The sequence below is a fragment of the Artibeus jamaicensis genome, unplaced genomic scaffold, assembly GCF_021234435.1.
Source record: "Artibeus jamaicensis isolate MK-2021 breed Jamaican fruit bat unplaced genomic scaffold, CSHL_Jam_final contig_465, whole genome shotgun sequence".
Classification (NCBI taxonomy): domain Eukaryota; kingdom Metazoa; phylum Chordata; class Mammalia; order Chiroptera; family Phyllostomidae; genus Artibeus; species Artibeus jamaicensis.
In genome coordinates, this window is record NW_026521843.1 from 22,379,111 (window position 1) to 22,394,969 (window position 15,859).

A 15,859-nucleotide genomic window follows, 5' to 3' on the forward strand; every position below is an offset into this window, starting at 1 on the left:
GGCCCGAGGCCCAGCAGTGGGGAAGCGGCCACCGCCGCCTACGTGCTGCCCGGAGTCCTGGCCGCCGTCATCCCGGACCACGGGCACGTCTTGAAGAAGGAGATGGAGCCGACGCCCGTGGGGCTGCGGGACCCGACACCACCTCCTTCGTCACGGTCATCGCGGTGGGTGCCGTCCGCTCACCTGCTCGGGCGCGGACACCAGTTCCCGCCCCCACACGCACCCCGGCCGTCCGGACCCCTCCGCGCACCCGGGTCCGAGGGAGCGGGGCGAGCGTGCCGGTCCCCTCTCGGGGGACAGGACTCGGGGTGTCCCGCGTGTCGGTGGCAGCGGTCGGCCGCTGACGGGTTCACTCCACGCGGTCGTCCTGGACTCCGCCGGGGCTCGGGAAGGGTGAACGTGGGCTTGTCACGTATTTAAAGCATTCGGGGGTGGGTGTTTCTGGGGCTTCTCTCGGGGGCAGCCGGAGGGTTAACGCCAGCCGGTCGCTTTCCCGGAGGGTGGGGCTGGGCGAGCCGTCGGTCCGGTGAGAGCGGGAGGATCGAGGGACTTCTTCCTGAATTCTGCACGCAGCTCGTCCTCGCTCGTTCCCGGGGCCCGGGATCGGCGGTTGCGCCCGGCCGGTGGAAGGTGGGGACAGCTCCAGCCAGTGGGGACCACGCGGAACGCCGCCTTCCCCACACCCGCCTGCCGGGCTGCGCCGCACGCGTCCTGGAGGACGCAGGTCACGGCCGTCGGTGAGTCCTGGCGTCTGAGGAGCCCGTTGTGAGTGCAGAGCTGTGCGGGCAGCGGGCCGCGACCTGACACCGCAGAAGGGCTGGGCGGGAGGCCAGGAGAGGGGCGCGCCCGGCGCTGCGCGCCGCGTCTCCACCGGGCGGGGGCGCTTCTCTCCGGTTGTTGACGGAGTGGCCGGGTCGACCGCGCGCAGGTTCGGCGCCCGGGTGCCGGACGCGTGAACAGGAGCGCGTTCCCGCGTGGGTCCCAGGCACTCCCCTCCCCCCCAGCAACACGCACACAAAGCTGAGCGCTCTTCCCCGTGGCTTCGGTCACAGCCGGAGGTGGGGCGAGACCTGGGAGGTGGAAGCGGTCTCGGGTCTGAGCCGCTTACGAACGTGGATGTGAATTCATTTTTTGAAGCTCATAGCACCACAGAATATGAGTGTGGAAAGTTAAAGCGAGGCGGATTTTAGTTGAATGAGAAAGAAACCTCTGGTCATGAGACTGATGCGTGGTAGAAGGTACCCGGTGATGTGCGTGCACGTGGATGGGGCTGAGTCGCCGCGTCGGTGGGTTTGGTGTGGGGAGAGGGTTCCCAGCTCTGGATGCACCAATAGCGTGAGGAATGGGGGGGGGCGCGGTTCCCCTCGTGGTTTCACTGGTGTGTTCTCCCAGCATTTGCTCTGCACTGACCGCATCTGCATTGCCCTCTCCCCATCCCATTTGTCCTGGGAGGGACCCTCGGATCGGGACGCAGGGGCGCTGGCAGGCACTTAGGAGCGCATGGGCCAGCCCCTCACTGGGGAGGGGACACAATTCTCTATAAATGCCTCATATACAGTGGAATCTGGCAGGAAGTTCTGGTCTCTTCCCCAGCAAATTCTCAGTTATTCTGAGCTCCTGGGAAAGGCAGAGACCTCCCTATTTCTGTTTTTTACTCCTGCCCACTTCCGGGCATGTGAAGTGGCCTCTAGAACATGTTATAGCCCACAGTAGGGTCACTGGGAATAAGAGCAGCAAAGGGGCTGTGCAGATGAGCAGGTGTTAGCTCCCACATCCTAGTCATGAGTGTGACTTGGTGCCAAACCATCCCATGTTTGAGAGGACTCATGGGGCAATTCCCTGTGGAGGCCTGTTACTCATCCCCATCCCTCCCCCAGTAACAGCTGGCACAGAATCTCCCTTTAGTTGTGGAAATGTTGGATAAATTAAGTGAAGCCCACATGACATAAAAGCAGGGGGCCATAGCTTGATTGTATTGCAGGAGCGTGGATTTAGTCACAGCATCTCCACATTTACCATCTGAACCGGGAGGGTCGGTGGGCCATCAGCAAGGACAGGCAGACCTGTCTGACACACCCAGTTAAAGGCACAGAACTGAGCCCGGTCTCCCTGCTGGGGCACTGAGGTCGGGCTGGGCCTGTGCACTTGTTTGAACTCGGTGTGAATTAGCACCTCCCTCCCCGAGCCACACCCAGGGCAAAAAGTTGCCTTTCACTTATGTGTACCTTTCAGACCAGAAATTTAGTCTTTAACAGGAAATGTAGGAAAAAAAACTGAGAATGCAAAGAGAAACAGATTTATCCACAAAACCGAATTTGTTCTTGGAGCTAAAATCCAGGGTAGGGTGGGTCTGCAGGCTGGGGCTCCAGAGCTCCGGCCTTCTGCTCCACCTCTGTGCCTATTCAAACCCAAGTGTTTTCTTTCTCCAAAATTTGGATGAAGCTAGTGATGTGCTTCCCTTACCAGACAGGGTTCCACAGCCTGTCTTCCCACCACTGCAGGGTGGGGGTTAAGAGACCACTGTTTAAGTCTGTGAGAACATTAAGTTCAGAACACAGTTCCATCTCAGCATCTGTAGGGGTGACCTCGGCACCAGAGTGGCAGCGAGCCCGTGCTGGCCTCCAGGGTGCACCCCCAGTGGGCCCAGCTCACGGTCAGTGTGTCTTCTCCTGAAGTCTCTCCCACCTTCCTGATCCTCTGGCTAGAAGCTCTGCTCTTTCAGAATCTCAGGTTCCTCTCCCTGCATCCACTGTGTTGCAGCTTCCATGCTGGGTGGTTTTCAGGACAAACTGGCAAGAGAAAATAAAAAAAAGTAAGCAAAATTCCCCCAAATTCTTTGGAGAACAGGGGCCCATTTCTGCAGGTCCTTGCCAGGGACAGGCTGCCCTCAGCCTTTCAGGAGCTTACATCCTAGTGTGGCTGCAGCTTCAGGGTAGGAGCAAGGCCAGGAGAGGAGAGGAGAGGGAAGGGCCCCAGGCAGTCCCCCACTCTGGCTCCCACAGGCCCCTTGTCCAGTCCTCCTTATGCCCTTCCCTCCCTGCTCGTGGAGCAGTGCTGAGACTCACCACCTTCAGGACAAAGCTGAGATCAAGGAGGGAAAACCAATCAGGTCGCCATCATGCTGGTCATTGGTCAAGTTCTGACTTCTGTCTCCAATCTGCCCACTGCTGCTGTCTTTTCAGAGTCCACAGATACCGGCTATTCTGGTCTGTCCCGAGCTCGTGGCTGTCATCAGTGGGGTTACACTTGGCTGAGGACCTGCTCCATCTTGGCTGGCTCCAGAGTCATCTGTTCTCTTTTTTAAGAAGAAGAAAGGGAAGGAAGAAAGTGAGTCTGGACAGCAATCAAACTTTCTTTAGAAATAAGAGGACAGTGTTTTCTTTACTCACAGGCTGTTGAAGTGCTATGTCAGCTAGCAGAAGGTAGTTTTATTTTATTCTTCACTCTGGATATTCTTCCTGAAGGTGGACGAAGTTGGCTACACATATGTTGGGACAGGAAACTGGGCATGCTGTCCTGGGTTCTGAGATGCATGGTGTTCTCACTGTTCTGCATTTCTGAGCCTCTCTCGCCATGTGGCTAAGGCCTGGCTGGAGGTAGGACCAGGAGTGACTGGGTCCTTCAGGCACTTTCTGACACCATCTGTGCCTCCATCCTGTACGACGTTGGTCTGTGCTCATTGCCAGTCGAATGCAGAAGGTCAACAGGGTTCCAGGACACTCAGTGGATCCGCATGTCGGAGAAGCCCTGGGTCCCTGAGTCACTGCATGGAGAGAGGCTGCCTGGCTCACATCAGACTGGGATGTGAGGAACAGGCAGGATTTCACTGGGTTCAGACACTGAAAGATCTGTTATGACAGCTCCATGTTATTACCCCAATGGATACAGTCTTTGATGGGCAGTTAGCATCTCCATGGCTTGGCCACTTGTAAATGTCAATTCTGATGTCACTTTCTGTCACTCATCTGAGTTTAACCTCCTGCCCAATGGGGTGTGTTAGTTTCATCCACCAGCATTACTTTTCCCTTCTCTCAGGTATGCTGAAAGAGAAATTGGAGCTATCTCCGGAAGAAGAGAGCATATGAAGACAAGGCACTATTACCATAATTTTGAGCACCATTCTGCCAAGTACGGAGAAAAATTATTATTACTTACTTTTGACAGAGTGTATCCTTTCTGCAGTTGCTATCAGCAGATAATTCCAAAGCACGTGCTCCCAGTGACAGTGCCCCCTTCTCTCTGATTATCCCTTTGATCATCATGAGTCCTTGAGTAGTGTCACTCATGGGCACTGTGTCTGTGACAGAGACCAGGACCCAGACAAGGTGCCAGGAAGGTCCGTTACATCCTTGGTTAAATTTATTCCCAGGTATTTTTAAACATATGTATATCTTTATTTTTATATTTTGTACCATAGTGGCTCAATCAGAAGTTTAAAATTTCTGCACAGTCATATAATATACTTCCAATATGAAAATCCTTATTATGTTTTATTAATCTTCTTTATGATTTTCCTCTGGGTGTCCAATGACACCGTTGTCCCATATAATTTTGATGCAATTGTTAATGGGATTGTTCTCTTAGTTCCCCTTTCTGATAGTTTATTATTGGTGTACAAAAATGCAACTAATTTCTGGATATTTGTTTTGTGTTCTGCTACTTAATTCATTTATCAGATCTAGCAGTTTTTTGGTGAAATCTTTAGGGTTCTCTATAAACAATCATAAATTGATGCTGTGATTTTTATCCTTCATTTTGTTTACATAGTATATCTCATTTATTGATTTGTAGATATTTTACCAATTTTTGCATCCCCGAAATAAATTTCACTTGATGATGGTGGATGATCTTTTTCAAGTTTGCTGGATCTGGTTTGCTAATATTTTGCTAAAGATTTTACCATCTCTGTTTGTCAGGGATACTGGTCTAGAATTTTCTTTCTTTGTAGTGTCTTTGATTATGGGATTAAGATAGTGCCGGCCTCATAAAATGAGCTTCGGAGTCTTCTCTTCTCTTGAAGGTTTAAGAATACTTTGAGGAGGGTAGGTGTTAGTTCTTTGAATGTTTGGTAAAATTCACCTGAGAAGCTATCTGGTCCAAGACTTTTGTTTGGAGAGTTTTGTGTTTTTTTTTTTAAATCTTTACCTCAGGATATTTTTCATTGCTTTTAGAGAGAGGGACAGACAGTGTAGGGAGAAGAGAAGGAATGGAGAAAGAGAAGGCAAGAAACATTGATGTGAGAAACATCGCTCGGTTGCCTTTCATACATGCCCCCACTGGGGACAGAACCCACACAACCCAGGCATGTTCCCTGACTGGGAATTGGACCCACGACTTTTCAGTTTGCAAGAGGATTGCCTAGTCCACTGAGTCATGCTGGCCAGGGCTATTAGGAGTTTTTAAAATTACTGCTTCAATTTCCTTAGTTGGTCTGTTCAGATTTTCTGCCTCTTCCTGACTGAGTTTGGAAGATAGTGTTTCTAGGAATTTATCCACTCCTACCACATTGTCCCATTTGTTGGCATAGAGTTGTTCATAATATTTTCTTACAATTCTTTGTATTTCTGTGGAGTCAGTTGTTACTTATCTTTCATTTCTGATTTTATTTGGGCCCTCTCTCTCTTTTTCTTGATGAGTCTGGTTAAAGGTTTGTCAATCTTGTCTTTTCAAAGAACCAGCTCTTGGTTTCATCTATCTTGTGTATTGATTTTTTTAGAGACTATTTCCTAAATTTTTGCTCTGATCTTTTAAATTTTTTCCTACTTACTTTGGGCTTTATTTGTTGTTGTTTTTTCTCATTTTCTTTAAGTGTAAAGTTACACTTTTTATTTGATACTTTTCTTGTTTGTTGAGATTGGCCTGTAATGCTAGGACTCTCCCTCTTAGGACTGTGTCCCATAGATTTTGGTTGTTGTGTTCTCATTTTCATTTGTTTCAAGGTATCTGTTGATTTTTCCCTTAATCTCATTGTTAATCCATTCATCATTTAGTAACATGTTCTTTAGCTTCCATGTCTTTGTGTGTTTTTCAGCTTTTTTCTTGTGATGGATTTCTAGTTCCATACCATTATGTTCAGAGAAGATGCTTGGTATGATTTCAGTCTTCTTAAACTTACTGAGACTTGTTTTGTGTTCTAACATGTGGTCTTTCCTAGAAAATGTTCCATGTGCACTTGTAAAGTATGTATATTCTGCTGCTTTGGGGTAAAATGCTCTGCAGATATAAATTAAATCCATTTGATCTGTAGTGTGTTGTTTAAGGCCGCTGTTTATTAGTTTTCTTTTTGGAAGATCTACTCATTGATGTCGTTGGGTGTTAAAATCACCTGCTAAGACTGTGTTACTCTCCATGTCTCCCTTTAAAATTTGCTTTATATATTTAGGTGCTCCTGTGTTGGGTGCATACATGTTTACAAGGTTATGTCCTCTTGTTGGATTGTTCGTTTAATGTCATATAGTGTCCTCCTTTTTCTCTTACGATAGGCTTTGTTTAAAGTCTATTTTGTCAGATATAAATATTGCTGCCCAGCTTTTACAAAAATTTCCACTCGAACGAAATACCTTTTTCCACCCCTTTACTTTTAATGTGAGTGTGTCTTTTATTCTGAGGTGGGTCTTGTGGAGGCAGCATATATAGGTCTTGTTTTCTTACCCATTCAGCTACCCTCTTTCTTTTGTTTAAAGTGTTTAAGCAATTTACACTTAAAGTGAGTACTGATAGGGATGTTTTCATTGTCATTTTTATTCCTTGAACTATGTCTTTTTTCCTCTCTTCTTCTTAAAGAAGTCCCTTTAACAGTTCTTATAGTACTGGTTTGGCAATAACAAACTCCGTTAGCTTTTTTTTTTGGTCTGGGAAGCTCTCTCTCTTTCCGTTGTAAATGATAGCCTTGCTGGGTAGAGTAATCTTGGTTATAGGTCCTTGCTTTTCATAATTTTGAATATTTTTTGCCCATCCCTTCTCACTTGAAATGTTTCTGTTGAGAAATCAGTTGACAAACTTATGGGAGCTCTCTTGTAGGTAACTTGCTTTTGCTGCTTTTAAGATTCTCTTTGTCTTTAACCTTTGCCATTTTAATTATGACATATCTTGTTCTGGACCTTTGGGGGTTCATCTCATTTGGGGTTTCTGTGCTTCCTGGACTTCTGTGTCTTTTTCCTCCACCAAGTTAGAGAATTTTTCAGTCATTATTTCTTCCAATAGGTTCCCGATCTCTTGTTCTCTCTTTTCCTTCTGGTACCTCTATGACGAGGATGTTGTTATGTTTCATGGAGTTCCAAACTATTTTCATTTTCTTAATTCTTTTTTTCTGCACCGATTGTTTGCTGCTATCTTGTCTTTCAAATTACTGATTGAGTCCCCTGCTTCATCCAACTGACTGTTTATTTCTCCTAGTGTATTCTTTATTTCAGATACTATATTATTTATTTCTGACTGCTCTTCTTTTATGGTTTCTATGTCCCTTTTCATGTTTACTAGCTCTCTTTTTTTTTAAGTTCTCACTGATTTCTTCCATTCTTCCCCTAAGCTCCTTGAGCATCATTATAATCACTGCTTCAAGCTCTGTGTCTGGTAGACTACTTGCTTCTACTTCATTTAGCTTTTTTGTGTGGAGATTTTTTACTGTTTTGTTTTATTCTTCCATTTGGGGTATGTTTCTTTGTCTCCCCATTTTGACTGCCTCTTTGTCTTTGTTTCTTTGTATTAGGTAGATCTTCTGTGACTCCCAGTCTTGGCGGAGTCGCCTTATGTAGTATGTTCTTTCTGTTGAATCCAGTGGCACAGTCCTTGATCACCTGGCTGGTGCTCCAACAATGTCCCTTGCATAGGTCATGTGGGCACTCCTGTTGTAATTGAGTCTTGATTGCTATTGGCCCATTCATGACTGGAGTCGACCCTCAGGCTGGCTGGCTGTGAGGATCAACCCTGACCATAGTGTATGAGCTGTTGTGCAAGAGCTGACCACCCAAGGTAGATTTTGCCTTAGCAGGTTCTGTTGCCTGTTGAGATCTCTTTTTGGACATACCTCTTGTAAGGCAAATTGGATCCTGCTGTGATGTTTCTTGAAACTGGGCCACTGGATGCATTGTTTCTGGGGCCTTTGGGAAGAGACTCTGGTGCTGACCAATGTCAAATGTTGCCTGTGACTAATCCTGGGCAACCTATTTGTAGCTGCAAAGTGCTCCATAGTTTGTGACTGCCTCTGCTGGGCCTGGGTGAACATGGAAGGTCCCAGCAGCACACCCAGACTGGCTTTTACCAGCACTAGGCCCAGGGGCTAGTCAACAAAGGTCCCAAGGCACCTGCTCAGCCTTTCTCCACCTGCCAGCCACCTGTTGCTCTCCATCACTGAAAAAGCCTCTGGGAGCACTCAAGTTGCATGAGGTAGATTCTCAGTAAGTCACCAGGAAGGGACAAGTGGTGTTCACCAGACTGATACAGATTCAAACTCAATGTCAGGCTGGGTGTGAGGCCACTCAGCGAATGTCCCTGGGTACACCAAGTCTAGCTACCATTTGATGCATGCTCATAAATCTTTGCTGTAGGGTCTCAGGGAGGCATTACAGTAAGGCAGGCACAATTTATCAGGCCCAAACAGACCAAGATTTGGCTGTGTAAGGGGAGAGCTGTGCATGGGTTGGGCGTGTAAGGGAAAAACGGCTCCTGTCCTAAAGCCAGATGACTCAGTCTGTACAAGATTCTGCTGGGAGGTCAAGCTCAGCAGGGTGGTCGGCTGGGAGTCTAGAGGGTAGAGCTAGTGCATCTCCTGTGAGGGGGAGGTGCCTGTCAGGCTGGGCTAAGGTGCAGGCAGTGGCCTCTGCCTAAGAGCCACACAACTCAGTCTGTCCCCTTTCACTTCTCTGCCCTTCCTACCAGTCTCAGTGTGGCTTCTTCTGTAAGAAATCCTTGGTAGACTTTTCTTTAGCTAGTCTTCAGTTGCTCTGAATTTTCATTGTAATTCCAGTTTGGTCCTGGGAGGTGGTGAGTATAACATCTACCTACTCCTCTTCCATTTTGTATCTCTCACAGTGTCCTTCCTTTTTAGGAGGAATTATATCCCACTTTATAGACAGACCACATGGGGCTTGCCCATTTGCACATCAGTGGAATGCTTGAGTTGCTTCTGTGTTTTCACTATTGTGAATAACACTGCTGTGAACATGGGGGTGCACCTGTCTCCTCAAAACCCTCCTTCGGTTCTTTGAGTAAACACCCAGAGTGGGATGGCTGGAGCACGTGGCAGTTGGTTGGTTTGTTTTTTCAAGGAACCTCCGCACTGTTTTCCACAGCAGCTGCACCAGCAGTGAACGAGGCACCCAGACAAGGCTTTCTTTGTAAGAGTGAAATTAAAATGTTGAAAGAGACCACATCCCAGGACTTAAGATGTCCAGGATCCATAGTCTAGTATCAGCTGGGTGAGCTCAAGGGCTCCTCAGAGGGTCCGTGGGTTCTCAGAGGCCAGGGAGCCGCTTCCTGCTGTGGGCAATCCACAGTCCCCTGGGATGTGGCAATGGAGTGAGAGCATGGTGGGGTCACGCAGCTGCGATCCCGCCACTGTCACAAAAAGTTTGGTCTTCTCCTGTGTGGTTAATCCTAGCAGATGCCTCCTCCATTTCCTTCCTAAGAGAACTGCAGTTCTGTTTGTTCATCCGGCCAAATGCATGTTTATTGGGCAGCACCCTCCCAGCCTTCACCCCCAGGGTTGGGGGAGCCAGGATGACTGTGGTGCAGGAGAGAACTGGTGGGTGAATAACGTTTTCCTGGGTGGGTTTAACATGCTATGACAACCACTAAAACTTTAAAAAAGTGTGTGTGTGTGTCTTCTCCCATTCTAGAACTAAGCAGCCAAAGCAAATGCTTAGCACACACTCAAGGAAGCGCAGTTCTGCCTTGCACCAGCACCAGATGCCACCAGGACAGTGACAGAGGCACCTGGAGGAAGAAGACAGGACAGTCCTCTCCCAGCAGTGTGACACCGTCCCAGCGGTGAGTCTCTCTGCACAGCTGACTCCTGCTGGGGCCACTAAGGCTTTGGACATGAGACGAACATGATCGGATTTATACTCTTTAAAGATCATTCTGAGTTACATTTTTATGTTTATATTTTTACTTTTTATTTATCTTATTTTACTTATTTTTATATTTTTAATTTTTCTAAACTTTTCCACTAGAGTTGACATTCAATATCAACTTCAGTTGCACAGCATAGTAGTTAGATATTTATATAACTTACAAAGTGATCCCCCAATAAGTCTAGGGTGGGGTCTCCTTTAAAAGGGTGTTAATCCCATTCAGGAGGCCTCCACCCTCATGACCTAATCACTCTCAAAGGTCTGCATCTTTTATCTAGTTTTAATTTAATTTATTTGGGTGACTTTGGTTAATAAAATTGTTCAGGTTTCAGGTACGCACTTCTACAATGCACCACCTGTATAGTGTGTGTTCAGCACCCCAAGTTAAGTCTTCTGTCCCCACTTTTTCCTCCTAGACCCTCTTCTACCTGCCCCCACCCCACTCCCTCTCCGGAGGCCACTCCGTGATTTGACATTTGAAATGATATTTGAGATGTGTCTTGAGGGTAGGTGGGATTTAGACCAGCGATTTTCAACCGGTATGCCCCAAGAATTTTTAAAACACGCAACAGCTGACTGTTTAGTCAGGGGCACTGAGCTCTTTTCAAGGCTTTTATCATTTTTTCTTCTCTTTCTTTTATTCTCATTTCTCTTTTTTCTCTTTTTTACCTCTTTCCTTAGATGTTCCTAATGAATTGACCATTACATTTCCCAAGTTTTCTGAAATGGCCAACAGACCTAGAAAGACATTTCTTTAGGCTCCTGCTTGAAACCATGCTGTTATTTTTAAAATTTGACAATCTAAGGGAAAAGGGTCAGTGCCCCGACTAAATAGCGAGATATGCATATATAAAAATATGTGTGGCACACCGGATGAAAATCGCTCATTCAGACGGATGAAGAGGGCGCGGTGCGCCTCGGGTACAGAGAGTGGGAACGCGGCCAGGAGGCAGGAGAGATGGAGACAGCAGGCGGGAGCACCGCCCTCAGAGGCCCGAGAGTGAGGGGACAAGCGGGGGAACCGGAGACCCTCTATGAAGGGGGGGGGCAGGGAAAGGGGGCTCCACAGAAGAAGCAGGGCAGGGGAAACAGAAGGCCGGGAGAGGGGCAGAGCGGGGGTGGCAGAGGGACAGGGGACCCTGCGAGAGGCAGGGCAGAAAGTACAGGGAATCCTGGAAAGAGGCAGGGAACAGGAAAGAGGCCGCCCTCCACAGAGGGGGCAGTATCCCCTTCCACCTGTCCCTCATTCCCTGGCCTTCCTGCTCTTCCCCATCCATAAAAGGTCCCCTGTCCCTCTTCTCTGCCTGCTCCATGGAGGGTCCCCTACCGCCTCTGCCCTGCACCCTCCATGGAGGGTCCCCTACACCCTCCATGGAGGGTCCCCTACCCCCTCTCCCCTGCACCCTCCATGGAGGGTCCCCTACCCCCTCTGCCCTGCACCCTCCATGGAGAGTCCCCTGCCCCCTCTGCCCTGCACCCTCCATGGAGGGTCCCCTACCCCCTCTGCCCTGCACCCTCCATGGAGGGTCCCCTACCCCCTCTGCCCTGCACCCTCCATGGAGGGTCCCCACCCCCTCTGCCCTGCACCCTCCATGGAGGGTCCCCATCACCTCTGCCCTGCACCCTCCACGGAGGGTCCCCTACCCCCTCTGCCCTGCACCCTCCACGGAGGGTCCCCTACCCCCTCTGCCCTGCACCCTCCACGGAGGGTCCCCATCACCTCTGCCCTGCACCCTCCACGGAGGGTCCCCTACCCCCTCTGCCCTGCACCCTCCATGGAGGGTCCCCTACCCCCCTCTGCCCTGCACCCTCCACGGAGGGTCCCCTACCCCCTCTGCCCTGCACCCTCCACGGAGGGTCCCCTACCCCCCTCTGCCCTGCACCCTCCACTGGAGGGTCCCCACCCCCTCTGCCCTGCACCCTCCATGGAGGGTCCCCACCCCCTCTGCCCTGCACCCTCCATGGAGGGTCCCCTACCCCCTCTGCCCTGCACCCTCCATGGAGGGTCCCCATCACCTCTGCCCTGCACCCTCCATGGAGGGTCCCCATCCCCTCTGCCCTGCACCCTCCATGGAGGGTCCCCTACCCCCCTCTGCCCTGCACCCTCCATGGAGGGTCCCCTACCCCCTCTGCCCTGCACCCTCCATGGAGGGTCCCCTACCCCCTCTGCCCTGCACCCTCCATGGAGGGTCCCCTACCCCCCCTGCCCTGCACCCTCCACGGAGGGTCCCCTACCCCCCTCTGCCCTGCACCCTCCACGGAGGGTCCCCTACCCCCTCTGCCCTGCACCCTCCATGGAGGGTCCCCTACCCCTCTGCCCTGCACCCTCCACGGAGGGTCCCCTACCCCTCTGCCCTACACCCTCCATGGAGGGTCCCCTACCCCTCTGCCCTGCACCCTCCATGGAGGGTCCCCTATCCCCCTCTGCCCTGCACCCTCCCTGGAGGGTCCCCTACCCCCCTCTGCCCTGCACCCTCCATGGAGGGTCCCCCTACCCCCCTCTGCCCTGCACCCTCCACGGAGGGTCCCCTACCCCCTCTGCCCTGCACCCTCCATGGAGGGTCTCCTATCCCCCCTGTCCTGCTCCCTCCCTGGACGATCCCCCCACCCCTGCCCCGTCCCATTCATGGAGGGTCTTCGGTCCCCCTGCCCTGTCCTGTCACTCACGGGCCTCTTACTGACGTGCGCTCCAGTCTGTGGTCTCCGTGTCTCCTGCCTCCGGGCTGCGTCCCAGGTCTCTGTACCTGAAGCACATCTCTTCCCCTCTTCATCTGTCTAAATCCCACCTGTGCTCTCCAGTCACATCTCAAATTTAATTTCTAATGTCAAATCACTGTGTGACCGTTAAAAAGTATAAATGAGATTATGTCATTCTCATGCCTAAAAGCCTGATGGTGTGATAGCATTTTCAACCCACCCAAGGGCCCTTCATCCTCCCACCCACCCTGCCCTGCACCCCAGCCGGCCTCGCTCTCCCTGCCCTGGGGGAACTTGCTGTCGCTCTGGGGGTGGCTCCCCAGTTCTCCACGTGGGCAGCTCTGTCTCACAGCCAAGTCTGGGTTTGAATATGATGAGATGTTGGCGAGCCCTTCCCTGACCCTACGGCAGTCACCGCAGAGGTCCCAGCCCAGCACTGTGGGGTGTCACAGGGCAGCAGGTCACAGAATGAAGACAGGTCACAATGGTGAGACCCGGGTCACATAGGTATCCTGGCAACCGTCCCGGGTCAGCCTGGTGGGCCAATAACCAGTTGAGGCTCGATGAAGGGACCACGGGCCAAAGTTTCCAGGGCCCCTGGAAGCTGGGGTGGCTTTGGCAGGGACATGGAAGGGAACTGCCCTGTAAGATAGGATTCAGCCAGCGCCCCATGAGCAAGGGACGGGGCCTCCCAGAGCCTGTGGGGAGGAGCGCAGCCAATGAACCCGCCTCGGGTTTCTGACCCACAGCACCTGGGGTCCCACACTTTGTGGTGAGGGCCACTCCGTCCCAGGTCCTGTGTTCGGGCCATGGTGGCAAACCAGTATCGTCCCCATCACTCCCTGGTCATATCACCGAAGTCCGTTTTCTTCACGGCTGTTAGTATCTCCTGAAATAAGGTGGGGTTCTGGTTCACCTGTCTGCCTCTCGGCCCCTCAGCACCCGCAAGGTTCACCCAGCGACCCAGGCGCAGTGAGGAGTGGATGGCACACACGTTTCTGTTTCATAAAATTTTATTTTCTACTAAAACATTAACATGATGCCTTAAACCTCTTTAGGACATCCCCCCAAAATAAATTTACAAATTTTTAAAAATCTTTTTTTGGTCAAAACCTGCATCTCAATGTTTGGACAGCGATTCAGTTGCCGCTTTGTGAGCTGCCTCGTGGAGGTGGTGGGACCGACAGCAGACAGGTCACACCAGGATTTGCCTCCTGCCCCCCACAGGCCGGCCCTTTGGTCTCCGGTGGCCAGTGTCTGACCCTGGTGCCCTGCTCCCATCCCAGGCCGTGACAGGTCCTCGAGTTTGAGTTTCCGCTCATTTCTTTCTTAGGGACCAGGACTTGCAGCCATTGGAAGTGGGGGCAGCTCGGAGGCTGTGTGCTCTGTATGCTCATGGCTACCGGCCTGTAGGGGGCGCAAGTGGTGCCAGGGTGGGGGCCCTCATAAATCCCCCCACTAGCTGGCTTGCTGCCCGGCCACCCCTTCAATGGCAGCTCCCCTCCAGTCCCGTTTAAGGTTCCCAGGGACAGTGTCGGGGATTGAGTGGTGTCAGGCCATGACAGGACAGTCTGTGCCTCTGGCCACAGGGGTTACTGAGCTGGAACCTGAGTGGAGAGGACCTTCAGGCTGTGGTCTCGGTGGTAAGGGCTGAGCAGGGAGGTCAGAGGGCCTCCGAGCAGGCAGAACTTAGGGCCCTGGAGCTGGACTGAGACTCAGAGTCTTTGGGCGTGAGGGGCGGCTCCAGCAGGAGGGTTGTGTGCCCTGGCCCCCCTGGGTGGCCGGGAGCTGGCCCGTCCAGCTCCTGACCTGCCTCCGGGGCTGTGGAGGCTCAGCTCCATGGCTTGACATGTCAGGCTGCCAGATACAGCAAATCAAAAAAATTCTGCATGAGACACATGTATTCTGAAAGATTGTTGTTTATCTGAAATTCAAATTTAATTGGGGACCCTACTGACAAGGCCAATGAATCAGAAGTACCAGGAGCCCAGCCAGTAGGGGGCAGCAGCATTGAGTACTTGAGGCTCCTCTGCTGGTTGGGGCCCTGAGCCACTCCGTGAATGCTGACAGAGCAGACTGGGACAGGAGGGCTGTGGGCACAGGAGTGTGGCCGACCCGGAGAGACCCAGGGCCTGCCACATCAGGATATCCAGGGCTTTAAGGAAGGGGCTCCAGGCAGCCTTGTCCCCAAACCAGGCTGCTCCCCCCAACTGTTCCTGGGTCCCCAGAGCCCAGCCCTGGCCCTCCTGCCTCATGTCCAGTGAATAGCTGGTGGGTCTCTGCCTGTCTTCTGGCTGCCCCGTGACTGTGCGGGATGGGTGATGCCCTCCCTTTCCAGTCACCTCCTGAAGTGCCCACAGGGCCCCTGCAGCCCTGGGCTCTGCTCACAGTCTTTCCACGCCCTGGCTGTATAGAGGTGAGCGCTCTGAGAAGCAGAGGGTGCTGTCCTCACCCATCCTCCACCCACCGAGCCGGCCCCGAAGTCACCAGTACCCGTGTTGCCTCCTCCCCAAGTCTGCAAGGCTCCATCTGAGCTCTTCCCACAGGGGTGCTGCCCTGACGGGGTGCCTGCTTCTAGCCCTGGCTCTGGCCCCACATCTAGGGGAGCCAGCACCCACTCCCAGGACTTGCTCTGAGCCAGAGGGTCAGGGCAGATCCTGGCCTATGGGAGGAGATTCACATACCCCAGAGGTTTTTGCACATCCTTCACTCCTAGCACTGGCTGCTCAGCGTGGCTGTGATTGTGTAGGCCTGCCTGACTGCAGGAACCAGGAGGCTCTGACCTCCATCAGAACTCCCAGCATTTCTGGGTCCCAGAACAGGGAAGGCTGGGTGACCATGTGCACCTGCCATTCATTTGCCACCTTAGTCCAGCTGTTGAAGACATTCTTGCCTCTCAAACTGCAGTGCCCATGAATGACCTGAGCTCCTGCTGAAGTGCAGGTTCTGCTGCCTTGGATCTGGGGTGGGGCCTGAGAGTCTGCAGTGCCAGTCAGCTCCCTGGTGATGTCGATGCTGCTGGTTCAAGGATCACGCTCAGAGTAGTGAGGCTTGAGAGCTCCTCAGCTTCCAGAGAGACAGGTTCAGTA

The 15,859-nt window shown here is 51.8% G+C and overlaps 1 non-coding gene across 1 annotated transcript; it reads right to left on the bottom strand.

Annotated features, from left to right (window-relative positions):
* Positions 1–9,816: 9,816 nt before the first annotated feature.
* On the bottom strand, positions 9,817–10,020 carry LOC119063863 (small nucleolar RNA SNORA74). The gene has a single exon (XR_005085258.2). It is a non-coding gene; the product is annotated as a small nucleolar RNA SNORA74 (small nucleolar RNA).
* Positions 10,021–15,859: the final 5,839 nt, after the last annotated feature.